The sequence below is a fragment of the Artemia franciscana genome, chromosome 10 (genome assembly GCF_032884065.1).
Source record: "Artemia franciscana chromosome 10, ASM3288406v1, whole genome shotgun sequence".
Taxonomy (NCBI): Eukaryota; Metazoa; Arthropoda; class Branchiopoda; order Anostraca; family Artemiidae; genus Artemia; species Artemia franciscana.
In genome coordinates, this window is record NC_088872.1 from 7,297,682 (window position 1) to 7,315,758 (window position 18,077).

At 37.6% G+C, this 18,077-nt stretch overlaps 1 protein-coding gene across 1 annotated transcript in view; it reads right to left on the reverse strand.

Moving 5' to 3' along the window:
- LOC136031717 (cadherin-related tumor suppressor-like) overlaps positions 1-17,974 on the reverse strand; it is a 189,667-nt gene extending 171,693 nt beyond the window's left edge. The window contains exon 1 of the mRNA XM_065711422.1: positions 17,874-17,974. The gene's annotated coding sequence lies outside the window, so the exon portion shown is untranslated. The remainder of the gene's footprint in view (positions 1-17,873) is intronic.
- Positions 17,975-18,077: the final 103 nt, after the last annotated feature.

The following is an 18,077-nucleotide window of genomic DNA, read 5'->3' on the forward strand; positions in this document are numbered from 1 at the left end:
AATACCACCAGATTAGGCACAGTTGCACCATCCTGGTGTTTCGTTGTTGTTGTTGTTGTTTTTTTAGGTACTTGAATATCAAATTCTTCATTTGCATCCAGAAAATTCTACTTTCTGTATATTTACACTCGAAGAGAATGGTGCATTCTCTTCATTTTCGCTTTTGCCTCTGTTTTCTTTCTTTCTTCTCCTTCCATGAAAACACTTGTACTGCTTTCTTCTTACCACCCCACCCAGGACAGTATCAAGGATTTCCAGCCATGAACCTGGGGGTATGAGTTAATTGTGAAGAAGGTATTGTCATACCTCTTTAGTTGAAAAATAGTTTTAGCTGCTCGGTTGCAAAATACATCGCTAAAAAGACGTATAAAATTCATCCAAAGTTGGAATCAACTTTGGATGGTTGAAACACAAAATCCATCCAATGGTTGCAGCGGTAGCTGCAACCTATTAAAGAGCGAACCAAAGCCAATAGTAATTAAAATATAAAAAACGCGTTTTGAAAAAAAGCTGCCTAATGACTGTGTCTCGTTGGTCTAGTGGTATAGTTCTCGCTTTGGGTGAGAGAGGTCTTGGGGTCGAATCTTCGACGACTTCAATTTTTGGTCCTGTGTTGGCGCAGTAGGTTTTACCTTAGCTTGGTAATACGGGACCCTGAGATCGAATCATGCTGCAGAAATGCACTGCAGGGCCGACGCAGGGACCTTAATAGTCAAGAAGCGTCGTTAATCTGATACAATACAATACGCTGCCTAGTGACTCTGGATGTAACTATTATTTCGGTTCGTCTTAAAAGTAAAAGTTTATTGCGAATAGAAAGTTATAGTGATTTCAAAAAAAAAAGCTCAAAACCTCGAAATTTGCGTCAGAACAAAATGAAAAATATATCATTAGAATCAGCGTGGTCGAAAACCTTGTAAAGGGAAATTACAGTCCTCCTCCTTGAACAACATGGAAAATCAATTTTTGCATTGGTAGCACTGACCTGTCTCCCATTTTTTTTTTTTTTTTTTTTTTTTTTTTAACAGGCCAAGCGGCATAACAGAACATCATAAAGATATGCCTAATGGCTCATTGAAACGCTATTGTATCAGATTAACGACGCTTCTTGACTACTAAGGTCCCTGCGTCGGCCCTGCGGTGCATTACTGCAGCATGATTCGATCTCTGGGTCCTGTATTACCAAGCTAAGGTCAAACCCATTGCGCCACCACAGGACATTGAAAGGCTATTTCTCATACCTGAGTGCTTTTTAAAAATTCCGCCATCTGAAAGTGCCATATGGTTCTAAAATGGCACTGTATGTGCCATTTCTCAAGAGGTGGCACTAGCAGGCTACCAGAACATCGTAGACAGATATTTTATAGCTCATATAAAAGATATTGCTATTATCTTTCATATAAATCCGACCATCAGCAAGTTCCAAATGGCATTAAAAATGGTACTTTTGGTGCCTTGTCTCAAGTGGAGAAGCTGGGGCTATTGGGATAACAGAACTTATAAGAGTGATGTTTAATGGCTCATTTGAAAGCTATTGCTCATATATATCTCCTTTTTTTTCTTATCAATTTTACTATTCGTAAGTACAAATTTTAATTTTCTTTTTTGAGTTTTTTTTTCCTCAAGGATGATCATATCAAACCAGTGTTTCCAGAACATTGAAAGAGCGCTCATTTGAACGGAAATTAAAAGCTCTAGAGCCCAATTTAAGTGACCCGAAAGATTGAAGGGCAGGTAGCCCCCCTCCTACGCCTCTTTTCCCCCAAAATCGTCTGATTAAAATTTTGAACATTTTATGTAGCATAGTTAAAAGTCCAAAAACTATGCCTTTGTAGATGACTTGACTTCATACAGCCCCTGGAGACAGGCCCTTAGTTATAATATTTACCCGTTGTTTAGTATTGTTATTGGAAAGTTTGCATACACTTTTTGAGTGGGTAATGGGTAGTAAACTTTCTGCTGGGGATTCTCCATGTGGAAGGAAGTTTCTGGGGGGAGGATGAGGTCATCTGCGTAATTTACTAATGAAACGTCTATTCCTTTAAAAATACATGTCGTGAGGGCTTTTTGCTGGGGCTCGATTACACTGCTATTGAACAGGGGAGGGGAGGCTAGAGCTTCTTGTCTAATACCTTTTTTAATGGGTATTGGCTGGGTAAGATCTACAACACCAGGTAAAACAGGGACCTTGCTCTAGCATTCAGCTTTCTATACATGTCGCGCAGAGCCATAGCCACCAAGGGATCTGTATCGCGTTTACATGCTATCAGCAATATCTGTGCATGTATGCCGGAGTCAAACGCTCTAGAAACGTCCAGCCCAGCAAAAAACAGTGCTTCGTCATTTTCAGCGGCACAAGGTTACAAAGTTGCAATGAGATGATGAGCATGTTCACGACCTATACCTTTCTTAAAACCAAATTGATTCTCTGGCGTGTAACACTTACTAGAAATTTCATCAACAACCAATAGCTAAAATACTGTGCATAAAACGGGAGATTATGTAATTGGCCTAAAGGAGGAACAACAGTCAGCTGGCTTTCCTTTTTTTCAAAATAGGACTAATTAAACCAATACTGAGTAAATCGGGGACAATACCAGTAACAAAAATCATTTGGTAAAGTAGTGATAAATGTTCAATTAAGAGACAAGAACCGAATTCTAAGTGCTTCGCACAAATCGAATCCGCACCACGGGAAGTCTTTTTCGTAGTTTCAGGATGCATTTCGTGACCATCGATGGAGTTACGACGAAACTAAGGTCATTAGCAGACTCGAGCAAGAGCCCGTCAAGTTCTTTCTCAAACTTACTCTTGAGCAATGGATCAGGACTGGAGAATTCACCTTTAAAATAGTTGTACCACTGTTAAGCACTTATTTGAACATCACTGCAAGATTTAGACTTATCATGCGTTAGAACTCTCCAAATAAAATTGGGATCACTTTTAGCCTTGCTAGACATTTCGACTATTGACTTCGCCTGTTGAGGTTTTAATACTTTTGCAAAATAGCGCTTTGTGTAGAGACGGACTTCATTCACCACTCCACTACGCGGCCTGCCACAGTCCTTCCGGGTATGGACCCAAAATTTTGACTTTACACAGGAATCGACGAGATCTAGATTACCCGACCAGTCAGGTTTTTCGGTTCCTGCTCAAAATCTCATTACTGGGATACTCGCATGCTCAGTGACACGTAAGGCATGGACAATCTCAGCATAATAAATATTTAGCAGAATTTGCTGCTCATGCACACAAATAGACGATTTCTGACAGAGAAGCTGAAAAGACACTTTGATTTTAGTAAAGATACCATCACTTATACTGTGAAATCTGAACAAATCGATTTTTTCGCAATTGCTTATTTCGTGCCACTTGCTACAGCTGCTTGACTGGGTAGGCTCGGGAGGCATCAGACTAACGGGAAAGATTTTACTGATCAGCAAATGGTCAGAGGTCTGAAACGAAGTGATAACTGCAGTTTTCGAGTCTTGTTTTATTTCGGGAGAGCAAAACATAAAATCAAGGGATGACGTGCTTCCTCAGAGGTGAATGTATGTAAAGTCTTGGTCATTTTCTATTGGCACAAGCCGGGGGCACATGCTACTCAAAATATTCGTACGACTATTACTGTCGTCAAGGAGATTACATTTCATGTCGCCAGCCATAATTACTGAAAGATTAAGAGACTCACAATCTGAGGCAAGGGTGCTGAGAGCTAGACACGCTTTATCAAAGGGCACTTCGTAGCCAGCATTACGGTAATCAGTAGGTAAGTACACCGAAGCAATCACAATATTCTGGAGTTTAGCGACAATGGAATAGTCACTATCGCAAAAGAGCTCAAGCATTAGTTCGTTTCGTGCGAGCACAGCAGTGCCACGACTCGGTCTATCCATACCTCTATATTTAGCTGCGCGACAGTAAGTGATAGTAGTAGCGTCAACATTAAGGAGAGGGGGGTTATCTGAGGTAAGCAGGTACTCTTGCACGCAAATTACATCATTTGTTTTTCATAGAGTCTGAATAATTGGCAGCTTTAGCTGGACACCACCATTAATATTCCATGATGTGACTCGTAGCCCAGGATTCATTTTGACGGATGCATGAGTTTCTGTGCAACAGGGCACTTGTAAATATAACACGGGAGATCAGTCTGGGAGCAAAGGGCACACTGGAAATTTTTCAGGCAGGGAGAATCACGCTTGCTGGAGTGTCTTTGTTGTCCACAGCGTGAACAACGGGCAGTAGTCTTACAGGTGGCAGATATATGACCATACACCTGAAGTTAGAGCAGCAGGGTGGGAGGGATACGAATTCCTCCACATGAACCCACTCATAGTCGACGGCAACAGGAGCCGACATGGCGGTAGTGAGATCATCACGGCATGAAAGTTGCAGCTTATAAGACCTAGTACTGCCAATACCCGAGGCTTTGATGCAGTTGGTCACTAAATCACAAAGCTGGTCTTCAGTAATGTTTTCAGGGACGAAGCAAGCTATTCCATAGAATATAGGAATTTTTAACTGGGGCCTTAGAGATTCATCTTTGGCCTTAATAGAGTTAGCAATTGCAAACGCTACGTTTTTGTCACTGACGACAAGGCGCCATGCCTCTCTACCGGGTCTTAGCTCGGCTATCGATTTTTTCGAATCGCCACAAAAATTGTCAAAAAACGCTCTACGCTCCTGGGGATCAACCAACTCTTTTGGCAGATTTTTCAGAACGAAGGCATAGGTTAGCTTTGGAGGTGGCTTAAGAAATGCTTTTGGAAAGGACATGATGCTACGTTGCGTCTGGACAAAATTGTCCACTTTCAAGCACAGTTCATTAACTTTGCGGCTTAGGGTTGCACTCATCTCGCCGGGAATAACGGGAACTTCGTCAGGCTCGTAAATCACAAAAACATGGCAAATGTATTTGGCACTCGCCACAATTTTCTAGAACGATTACTCTAGGACGATTACTGCAGTTCGCAATACCCCAAAGATTTTTTTTAGCTTCCATTATCTTTTCACTTTCGAAAAAATCCGAGACGGCTTTCGCTATATCGACATGAGGGCGATTTCCAATCGCCCTCGTTCGAGACAGATAGCTCAGAATAGGGCACCATACCAGTCGATCGTCATACATCTTGAATGCAATTATATCACATCTTAGTCACTTAGATGTTTTCACAAGGTTCTTATCCATGATCCTTATCATAAAATACAATCATAGAGCGATTTAACTAAATTTCAACGACAATAAGCGAGGGAAGCGTAGTTTCTTGCTACCTGATCACCGCAGCTTAAAGGAGAAACCACTCCCGGCAGGTACAGCGGCCCTTGCGACAAAATCTCCCTTCTTCTGCTCGCTTATTAATAAAATTGAAATATATTCAGGTTCTTAAATCCTTGTGTGAAAATCTCTTTACTCAATAAATCACTAAGTCTCAAGGGAATTTGCAATCAAATATCAAAACTATCAATCAGCCAACAAATGAAAATAATCCTATTATGAAGGAAGTTTCAATAAATTTCTTTATGGAAATCATTCCAGCTTGAGCTTACTGTATTAATAGGTTTTATCCAAAATAAGTTGTTTACCAAACGACCTTTCAAATAAGACTCAGGTTTCATCAGAATAATTGTTCAGCTTTACAAATGTTTTATAAATTGAAGATATTTACAAAAAAAAACTCTTCCTTTTCTGCAGAAAAGCTAAAGTATCAGTCAAAGTCGGTCCCTGAACGAAAGATTACTAACGCCATCTTCAACATATATTTTACTTTGATAATAGATCCCACTTCAAAAAATACTTCCTGGTTGGTGGATTATGGTTAGATGAAAAATCGTTATAATTCTTGATACTTCAGCTACATGTGTTATAGCATACTTATTGGTACATAGAATGTATGCTCTTAAGTAGTAAATGTGTTATAATATTCCAGCTATGATTAAAGCCATACAGCCATGAGCCGACGGTAAAAAGCTGAATAAAATATTCGCAAATTTTGCATCAACTACAATTTATTCCGATAACGAGATTCAGCTTTATCCATCTACCAAAATGCTTTTTGAACTTTGTTTTGTATTTTCTTTAGATTGAAAGATACGCTGGAAATTGATAGAAACTCAAAGAAAAAAGTGCTCAACTCGGCATGGGATTTCCCCTCACGATTTTTGCCACCCTCAGATTTTCAAAAAAAATGCCTTGGTCATTTTTTTGAAAAAGTTGAAAAGAAAGAAAAAGGTACTTGTCAATTATTGGAAACACATTCAAGAATTTATCTTAGGTCGCACCTCACAAAATTGGTTTCATAGCTACAAAAACAAGTGATGGATAATACAATGCATTGGACTTGTATAATTTGGGCTATATATTTGTACATTAGGGCTGGGGGTGGAAATTAGGCTAGATTATGCTAGGCTGGCCTAGGTGTCCATAATTTTGTTCCTAAAGTATCATTTAATCATCACGTTTTGTTATTTTTCATCAGAATTAACCTAACTTCACTTCTTGGGCGTGTTTCCAATAACCGATAAGTACCGAAAAAAATTGCCTTCCCTTACATTTTAATTCACATTGACAAATTAACAAACTAAAAAATTTTAGTTCACAAATTAATTATTATTAATAAATAAGCAATGTAATAAGCAATGTGAAAATTGCCTTCCCTTACAAGTTAATCTTTTGGGCAACTGCATTAATAAACAAGCTTATTTATTAATAATAAGCTTGATATAATACTAGTAAAACCCTCAGGCTTGAGCATGATGTTTGGAGAAAGAAACAGATAGATAAACTTAACCATTCCAATTAGCTTAGAAGCATAATTGTAAACACCGGACCGACCAAAAAACAATCGCTAACCCAAACTGATCACACTAATATAGTTTTCAATAGACTACGAGAGGACTCGCGGTCCCAAAGATTCTCGCTAATGCTGAAACTGCATGTTTTCAATATCAATGTTATACCAGTTTTGCTTTACGTACTCAAAACCTGGCACCTGAACCATGAAAAAAAAAGAGAAGAATACAGATTTTCGAATACTCATGTATAAGAAAAATCCTTACATCCACTGAAAGTAGAGGATAACTAACCAGTTCTTTTGTGACAGGACGGGAGAACCTATTATAAAAATATCACAAGAGATTGACCATGAGGTGCTTTTACCCCATATTACACTTGGATAATCTTCGCAACCAAATGCAACATTCTACCATTAATCAACGGGTTGATGCCACAGAGACAGACCCAGTATTACCCTGCAACAAACATACCAGACAGATCCCCTTATCCAACAACTGTCAATCCAACCTCTTTGAGAAAAAAAAATACAGGTAGGAACAAACTGACGAGAAGATTGGCGGCTCCTTCTTGATGTCCTGTGTGCCTCTGAAGGCACAGACGGATATAAGGTCTAGGGTAAGTTCTTGGGTTTCTGATGCCGAGTAGGTCATGGTGCTTTTGTTTTTTTCCGTTTTCGTTCTTTTTCCCTTTTTTTTATCGAATTGTCATTACTAAAATTTTAATTACTAATGTTGTTCCTTACAGTTTTTTTTTTTATAAATAAACTATAAATAAACGTATTATAAATGGACAGATCAGAGAATTGATGCAAGTGTCTTGTCATATCGATTAAAGTTGCAGCTGTAGGTTTGGTAAGTGAGTAAGTAAGTATGACGGCACCAAACCATTAAGGTCCAAACCAGCGATGCTGATCTCCGTTTCGTGGCCTTTCAGCAAGGAAGTGTAATGGAGGGTTGGAGCCATCCATCATTGCTTTAGCACACCCTTCCTGCTAACCTTCTCAAGATTTCTCAAGCTACCTATTTAGAGCTGGGTCGACTCTGGGTGAGCTTACAAAATCATGCCACTAACCCTTGTCCCCAAAAAATAACCGGTTACGCCAGGAATCATACCCTAGCCCCTCAGACAAAGGGTTCCCATCCCAGCGCCAACCACTTAGCTGGGACGGCTCTAGCTGCAGGATTGTCGCAAATTCGCATACTTCACAGCCAACGCATAATTTAAAAAGGTCTAATAAAAATCAAATACCACTTTCACTACTGACAGCACCTGGTCACTAAGCATAATATTAACAATAATAAAAATTCATACATTAGAAGTAAGCTTACTTTTGCCAAATAAAACTTTCCAAAATTATGAAGATTCCAACACCTTATCCAAGGGAGGTGGGGGACGCAGGCTTTGACCTCCCCCCCCAAAATTTTTTTTCTGTCTCGTAAAAACAAAACAAAAACGTATGTAAACAATTTCAATTTATTTTGAGTTTTTTCGCCCCCCCCCCCTGAACAGAAATTCTAGATTCTCCTTTGCCAGATCTTTTTGCTGTTCAACTGTTCTTTTAAACAAACTCTTATGTAGCAACATTTTATGGCAATGCAAGGTCAAACTAACTTTGAACAATCCGGAGAATCCGGACTCTATGCAAAGGCCTATTCATAATAAAGTTGATCTGATTAGCTAGGTTTGATCAGTTCAGATAGAGGAAATTCAACATATGCTTAAATTTAACGTCATTTCATTTCTATATAGGCTATAGCTAAGAGCTGGATTAGATGAAAAAAGTAGATATACAAAAAAATCGAAGGAAACTCGCATCTGATAAACTAAAGTTTTGTTCTTATCTTCGAGGTATTTTCTTCATTTTTTGGGAATTTTTCTATTATGTTGACTGTTTAACCAAGTTTTGGCTTTTTTTTATCCCCCCCCCCCACCTTTGATCAATGCTTCCAAAAGTTAAGCCAAAACCCTTGTTTTTTTTATTATATATACAAACAAAATTTCTAAATTTTTCTTGTCATAATTAAAACTTGGATCTGGTGTTATATATTAATTTTCTTCCAACCCAGGCCGACCAGATCATGAACTTGAAAAAACGGGATGTACCCAAGTAGGGTTTGTGGGTATATCCTCGAAGTACTAAAGTACACTTTCTTTGGAAACTATTTATTGGAATATGCTCATTTAAACTATTTTGAGACAATTTTTTTTTTAATTTCGAACTGAAGATTCCTTTATTTACAAACATTTTGCAACACTAAAAATTTATTTCTTATATCAAAGATCTAAATTGAGGGTATTTAGCTGCTGTCGCAGCACTTGTTAGAACCTCTTTCTTATCGAATATAAAGCTATAGACACTCAAACAGTCCATTTTGAAGTTTTAAAGAAATTGCAGAATTACAGAAAGGGTCTCCGCTCCCATCTTATTTCTTTTGTCCGTCTATTGGACGTTCATGAGCGAAGATAATCGTTCAGTATTACCATTGTGGGCAAGGATTGCAAACACATATAGGCAATTTTCCGAAAAATCTATGTTACTCTGGCATAATTAAAAAAAGCTGACCATTTTTTTGTGACATTGATGTGTTTTTTGTCCTCATCATTTATTTCAATATTTTTTTGAAGAAGCAGATGGTTTCCTCAATTTGTTCCTATTAGAAGATGTCCTTCAAGAATATCTATATAAATTTTTCTGAACGTTGAGAATGGCACAGTCCATTTTTCAGATGCATTGGCCATTTTTTATATGTCTTTAAATTTAATTTTGAAGTCAATTTCCCCTTGTTGGGTAGTATTTGCCCGTTTAAGAATAGACTTGATATATCGAACAAAAAATTAAATAGTTTGAAGTTTGATTGTAATTCTATTCCAAAAAAGGAGCATCTTGGTAGCTGAGAGTTCAACTGAGATAGACGTCCGCAATCACTTGGATTGACCAAGAGTAATATTAGTATTTGAAAGTCCTTGCAGTATGCAATGGTTAAGCTCATGGTAAAGCGCTGAGAGATCAACTGAGATAGACGTCCACAATCACTTGGATTGACCAAGAGTACTACTAGTATTTGAAAGTCCTTGCAGTATGCAATGGTTAAGCTCATGGTGAAGCGCTGAGAGTTCAACTGAGATAGACGTCCGCAATCGCTTGGATTGACCATGAGTAATACTAGTATTTGAAAGTCCTTGCAGTATGCAATGGTTAAGCTCATGGTGAAGCACTGAGAGTTCAACTGAGATAGACGTCCGCAATCACTTGGATTGACCAAGAGTAATATTAGTATTTGAAAGTCCTTGCAGTATGCAATGGTTAAGCTCATGGTGAAGCGCTGAGAGTTCAACTGAGATAGACGTCCGCAATCACTTGGATTGACCAAGAGTAATATTAGTATTTAAAAGTCCTTGCAGTATGCAATGGTTAAGCTCATGGTGAAGCGCTGAGAGTTCAACTGAGATAGACATCCGCAAACGCTTGGATTGACCATGAGTAATACTAGTATTTGAAAGTCCTTGCAGTATGCAATGGTTAAGCTCATGGTGAAGCACTGAGAATTCAACTGAGATAGACGTCCGCAATCACTTGGATTGACCAAGAGTAATATTAGTATTTGAAAGTCCTTGCAGTATGCAATGGTTAAGTTCATGGTGAAGCGCTGAGAGTTCAACTGAGATAGACGTCCGCAATCACTTGGATTGACCAAGAGTAATATTAGTATTTGAAAGTCCTTGCAGTATGCAATGGTTAAGCTCATGGTGAAGCGCTGAGAGTTCAACTGAGATAGACGTCCGCAATCACTTGGATTGACCAAGAGTAACACTAGTATTTGAAAGTCCTTGCAGTATGCAATGGTTAAGCTCATGGCGAAGCACTGAGAGTTCAACTGAGATAGACGTCCGCAATCACTTGGATTGACCAAGAGTAATATTAGTATTTGAGAGTCCTTGCCGTATGCAATAGTTAAGCTCATGGTGAAGCGCTGAGAGTTCAACTGAGATAGACGTCCACAATCACTTGGATTGACCAAGAGTAATACTAGTATTTGAAAGTCCTTGCAGTATGCAATGGTTAAGCTCATGGTGAAGCGCTGAGAGTTCAACGGGAAAGGAAATCGGGCACCGGACACAAGAAAGGCCGAAATATAACCACTGATTTGTGGTTGCATGGTTTCGTTGTTTTTAACAACACATTGATTTGAAAAAGAAAACTTTCAACGTCATTATGTATCGTATTACTATGTGACAAACTGGCCTAAATCTGAACTCTGGCCTAAATTTGAGGTTTAGAATATGTACGAAAAATTGATTCGTCTCTATTTTGATTTTTCGTCATTCAAATATAAGTAGCTAGAAGCGTCACCGGACACAAGAAAGACCGAAATTTAACCACTGATTTGTGGTTGCATGGTTTTGTTGTTTTTAACAACACATTGATTTGAACAAGAAAACTTTCAGTCATTATGTATCGTATTACTATGTGACAAACTGGCCTAAATCTGAACTCTGGCCAAAACCTGAGGTTTAGAATATGTACAAAAAAATTGATTCGTCTCTATTTTGATTTTTCGTCATTCTAATATAAGTAGCTAGAAGCGTCCTAGATACGTTTGGTGAAGAGAGGGCTGGTCGTGGGGAGGGGGTGCTAGTTGCACTCCATCACTTTTGACTCTCAAGAGAGAGCTAAAACTTCCAATTTTCAACCAAATGAACCACCTCTAACGTTAAACAACTATCCCTTCCATTAAAACCTTAAATGCAGCCGGGGCATAACTTAAAACCCTCGCCTCCCAGACTGTGGCTTTTTGCTACAACCCCAAAAGCCTTGTTATGTGATCTTTGAACTATTTTGAATAAAATGACGGCCTAAAAATTTCTAATGGATGCATTTCAGGAAAGTACGACGTGCGTGGGAGAGGGGAGATGCCCTCTGATGACTTTGACTGATTGAAAACCTTATATTCCCCCAGGGCATAACTTACAACCCCAAAACATAACTTACTGCGTATCCCCAGGGAGTTAGGGGGTTGCCTCAATCCTAGAGGCATTGTTACATGGTCTTTGACTATACTGAACAAAACGACTATATCAGAATTTTAATAAGATACGTTTGGTGAAAAGAAGGGTTGTCGGGGGGAGGGGGTACTTGCCCTCCATCGCTTTTGACCCTTAAAAGGGAACTAGAACTTTCACTTTTCAACCAAATAAGCCTCCTCTAAATTTGTATTCATCCATCCCTTCCATAAAAACCTTAAATGTCTCCGGGCATAACTTACATCACCAGGGCACTGGGCACGTTTGATGAAAAGAGGGGTATTCGGGGGATGATATCTGCCCTCTATCGCTTTTTACTCTGAAAAGAGAACTAGAACTTCCAATTTTCAACCCAGTGACCCTTCTTTAAAGTTTATACAACCATCCCTTCCATAAAAACCTTAAATGTCCCAGGGGAATAACTTTAAACCCTTGCCCTCAGTCTCTGGGGTTTGTCTCAACCCCAAAAACCTTGTTATATGATATTTGGACTATTTCAAATAAAATAGCTACCTCAAGATGATGTATGTGTGGGGGGATAGCTGCCCTTCGATCACTTTGACTCTTAAAAGAGGCGCTAGAGCTTCTGATTACAGTGACCACGCTTTCTATAAAAAACTCCCCACAGGCCATAATTTGTGACCTTGCCCTGAGGGCTTTTTAGGGGGGGGGGTCCATCCTCAAAGACACAATTTCGAGACCTTTCAACTACATTGAACACTATGACTATCTCAAAATTATGACTGGAATTGTTTGGTGCCATTTACCATCCAATCACTTTCGACTATTAAAAAGGGCACTAGCCCTTTCCATCTTCATTTGAGTGAGCCCCTTTTGAAGTTTCTACGACAGCTTCATCCAATCGAAGTGTCCTGTGTCGAAAACAAACAAACACCCCCCCCCCCCCCCAAAAAAAATATAATATATTGTACCAACATCGTTCTTTAATTAGGCAGCACTATTGAGCTTATGAGTCAAAATTATTATCCAGTCAAAATTATGACTGGAATTGTTTGGTGCCATTTGCCCTCCAATCACTTTCTATTAAAAAGGGCACTAGCCCTTTCCGTCTTCATTTGAGTGAGCCCCTTTTGAAGTTTCTACGACAGCTTCATCCAATCGAAGTGTCATGTTTGTCGAAAACAAACAAACATCCCCCCCCCCAAAAAATATATATAATATATTGTACCAACATCTTTCTTTACTTAGGGAGCACTATTGATCTGCCTCCTTTACAAGATAACTGAGGTGGGATTGATGAACATGTTTTTGTTGTGCATGTGATGTAGAGCAGATATAAAGATAGTTCCAAAGATCATAAAATCTTTTGTATACTTTAAAATTTTACCTTGGGAAATTTCTCTAGATGTTCACTTGGAAGAAGACTGACTCAAATACCGTTACCAACAACTATGTAACAATTTTTTATAGACATATTTTACTGTAAATCCTATTCAGCCATCTACATATGTAACATAGCTTTAAAATTAATCTGTGTGATCAAAGGCAAGATTTAAGTTAAATTGTCAACAACTTATCTTTCTTTAAAGAAAAATTTGGCCTACTACTTTTGGCCTACTACTATTGCAGAACAAATGTTTCAGAAGAGTGTCTCGGATTGAGTGTTGGTTAATTTAGCCGATGTCGGAAACGAACGCGCTTGCTACTAATTAGCTGTGTATAAGTTTGTTCATATAGGGGTTAAACATAGAGAATTATGCTTGAGCTGCTGGTTTTTTAAGGTGTATAGGAGTTGAAATTTGTTATGGTTGTAAATTTTTGGTTAAAAATGTTAACCTACATGTTTTTCTTTAGTTTGTGTTATTTGACGCTGTGTTTGTTGTTTGTACTTTTTTTTCTGCGCTGCTATGGCCCAAGGACTTCCGAAATAAATTATCATCTATATCTATCTCTTATGCTTGGCCTCCCAGCCATGAGACATCATGTGGTGCAAGGGGTAGCAAGTGTCTCTGAAGATATATCAAACTATTCTGAAAATTCGCTGTGTTTCCGATTACCACCGGAGAGCATAAATTTTTTTAGGTTTGCTTTTATTTGCTCAGGAATGCAAAAGAAAATAGATTATTATGGGATTACACATAGCCAGGTTTAAAAAAAGACATATTTTTATAAGTATATCCTCTTTGGTCGCATGGGTAGTGGTTCAGGTTGAACTTTCGTGTTTTTTTAGGGGGAGGGGGTGAAAGGGACTTAACATTCTTCATTTGAAGAAGATATAAACATTTTTTACTTCGATCCTTCCATGGCTGTCTTTTCTTTTTCAATTAATGTTGTAAGGCAGATTATTGCCTTTCCCAGTTTTATGATGTGTCTTGGAATTCTATTTGATGATAGCGAGATTCACAGAGAGGGCTAATTCGTGTACAGTTTCGCTATGTTCAGCTTTCAAGTGTAATTTTTATCATTTGCCAATCAGAGTAATGATTTACGTCTGCCTTTTTGAGGATAGTAAATATGGAAGCTTAGAACAGCAGTTCCCCTACTCTATGCCTGGTTTGACTGAAGAAAGTGGATTATTAAAAAATCTTGGCTTATTCATCAACAGGTACTGAATTTAGCGTAGTTCAAACATTAAGTTTTTGAGTTTCTTTCGTTCTGACCACAGATATAGAAAAAGAAAACTAGGCCAAATTCTAGAAAATTCACTTGTAGAATTTGTTTTAATCTGGAGTCACGCCATTTTCAAACTGGCAGTACAGAACAAACAGCGAAAAGTAGCTGCAATCCGACCCTGGTTCTTTTGTTTCCCTGTGTTCTTTTACTTGTCCAATGAGATTTCCACTTATCGGGGTTTAACCCCTAAAAGATAACAACAAGTACTTATCTGGCCACATCTCAGTTGAAACGTCACAAATAACTACGAGAATAACAACATTTTTCACATGTAAAATAGCCTATATTATTGCTTTAATGCTATGTGAAGTTCTGACAAGGAAGAGGCTGGGGCTTCGGGTCTGTTTCTAATTTTACAGGCAAATATACCTTCAGCAATTATTTCAGAGCTGGGTAGCCTAATACAATTTGTGTGGCCAGAAGTTTAATTGTAAGATTGCAAATTGTGGTAGTTATTTGCCTTTTTTAGTCATTCCATTCAAGATGCTTTGGATATTTTTTATTGTGATAAATTGTCTTAATGCTCTGAAAAGGGAAAAATATTTCAATGGCATAGGATAGGAAAATTTCAGTAGGCTAATCAATTTAAAGTCCTAAATTAGCCAGGGAAGTGTTTTTTTTTTTTCACTAAAAAATCACCACCTTCGTTGAATTCCAATTATATAGCCCTGTTTTTGGCCCCCTTGAGCCAGTATCCAGTTCCTGATTGCCATTTAGACTAAATTTCACTTTTTCTGCTCCTCATTTCTTGTCAATATTACTAAGGGGTCATAGTTAAGCACAAGAGAAGTCATTGTTATATAACATGTGCTTATGTATATATAGCTTTTTGCTACTTATTCTTCTCTGGGTATATAATGCTTGGTGTGGTATAAGCCAAGAGAAGGACCTGCAGACCTATAGAAGAAAACCATCTTTGCAAATTACATAATAATTATAGCTAACACATTCTACATGCAGCCCTGCTCTACTTTAGCCCCAACCCTCCTAATATGGAAATCTATAGCTGAAATTACATATTTTCTATTGATTCTGCCAATCTATCCCTCAACCCTAGTACCTTTTAACTGAAGCAACTGTGGCAAAACGAGAACTGGAAAAACAAGTAAAAGGTGGCAGAAAACATTGGAAATATATAATTTGGGCTATATATTTGCAAATTAGGCATGTTAGGGGTGAATTTTTTACCCCTAACATGGCTTGGAGGTTTGCCCCTTCAGTCTGTTTAGAAAACAGATTCATAATTGAACCTTTGTTCATTTCAATCTTAGGGATGATCTACATTTGTGACACTTCATTAAATGGTTGTTTAGGGATACTTTTATTTATTTGTCTTGTTTGTTTTCTACATGATTTTTTTAATCTTTAAATTGATATACATTTTTTACAAATTAATTAGTCATACCACAGTTCCATTTGCAAGTTTTGACCTACTTTGTAACCCTGGTCTCAAAATTGCATATAAATTTACTGAAGCTAGGAAACATAGAACTCCTCTCTGTTTAAAAGAAAATGGATGGACATAAGTAGGTTTTAATACACTAAAGTCCTAGGGCCATGGCAATTAAAACAAAACAATGAAAAAACATTCACAAAGAAAAACTATTCACAAAATTTTACTTTTGTGCTCAGTTGCCAACCTGAGCAATTGCCCTAAATTTTAAAACCTTGCAAAACATTCACCAGCCACCTCTTATGACCTACACTCTTGTCTGTACATCAACAATTCATTGAAAAGGAAGGACCACCTTACTAGCATTTCTTCCTTTGTACTTATATTTAATGGGTTTAAAAGAAAGCTTCTATGGCTAAGTCAGAAGCCCAGTAAAGGACCAGGTGGTCCTTTAGCCAGGAAGTGCTATAGGAAGCTAGGGGCCAGTCATCCTATGCTTTTGCATGCCATTTCTGCTTACTGACCCAAGATTTCTCTAGGTAGCCTGTTAAGTTTGGTTCAATTCTGGCTGAACTTATAGTCACATCAGTGACCTTTGTCCCAAACCAAATAAACTGCTAATGCCAGGAATTAAACCTGTGCCCTTTGGATAAAGGATTCTCAACCTAGATTGCCAGCCACTTAGGAAGGAACACAAATGCCACCAGAGAACAAAAATTATTTGGAAAAGAAAGTATTAAAAAAACAACTCAAGTCATAGTTGCTCCCATTTTTCACTGCTATCCCACAAACAATAGATATTTTATCTAGACAAATAACTTTAAGACAGGTATCAACAAAACTCCATCAGGGATTGTATTTACTTAAGATATAATCAGCAATATGAATGCTTAGTTTTGTGATATTCTAGTCTTGAAATAAAAAAAAAGAGAAATTATGTTCTATATGTTTTCCACCAGCCCATTTGAGAAAATTCATTTGTGACAACAATCTCTCTAAAATGCTTTAAAAAGAAGGAATTTTAAAAATAATTATACTGATCAGCAAGAAGAATATTAACATAACTCTCTAAACTTGGCACTTTTTAAGACAATTTTTAGCAAAGCAAATGCAAAACTTTAATGGTGTCCTATGTCATCTAAAAAAAAAAAAAAATTAAAATGTGTCAGATGTATGTTGATGTAAGATGCCTCAAAGACTTTTAGCTGAATCTATGAAATGAAGTGCCAGGTATTCCTTTACATTTTATACAACATGTAAAAAAAACAGCTCAAATTTTTTCACAAAAGAAGAAGCTTGGTGTAAAGAAATAAATGTATTTTTAACAGAAAGCAACTGACATCAATGAAATCAAATAAAACTAAAATTCATGGAGAATAAATAACTTCAGCCATATATTTAACCTATAATGAGGTGGCATAAGAGATTATTTCTAAAATTAGAAAAAACCAGTGTTATGGCTTAAAGTTCTGCTCAATCAACAGGAATTGACTTTCCAGAACTAAGGCCAGAGAAAAAGAAACTGATAACCAAAAAATAAGGCACCCACAAATTCCAGAACCCTCTAGAGGGAAAAGAAGTAGAGGTAGGTACTTCAAAATACCTTCCTGAGACATATTTTAGCCTGTAGACACATCCCTGAAAGTTTCATTTTCCTAGCCTAACCTCTTTCAAAGATAGCTAAAAGTGGCTAAAGTAAAAAATTTCCCCTACTTTACCTTAAAAATCCAGTTTAAATAGCAATCTCAACAAATATAGACTATATAAAAGCCTATAGGTAGGCCTATTGACCTATTCATTCTAATTTTTTTTCAACTAAAAACTATAGGATGGTTAAGAAACTAGACCTGTTCGATATGGTAATATTTGACTAGCTCACCAATGTGATAGTTGCCTTCCTAAGAACCAACCTTTTTTAATAACCAAAAAACTTTTCTTCTGACTCCTTATGAAGCTTAGCCTATGCAAGACGGGCCTAGAACACCAAAAACCCTTTAGATCCTAAGGAATATGTATAAGATTACTTACAGGTCACTGAAAAGCTAAGATTATTTCCACTATTTACAGTTTCCTTGTCTTTTCTCTAGACTTAACGATTTCACATGTTGTCCATTTAAAAAAATGTGTAACATTGGCGTCACTTATCTTTAATAATCTTTTTTCGGGGTTGGAAAACCCCGAAAAAATATACTTGTCCCACGGACAAGTATATGTCGATGGCTGTAGCGCTGT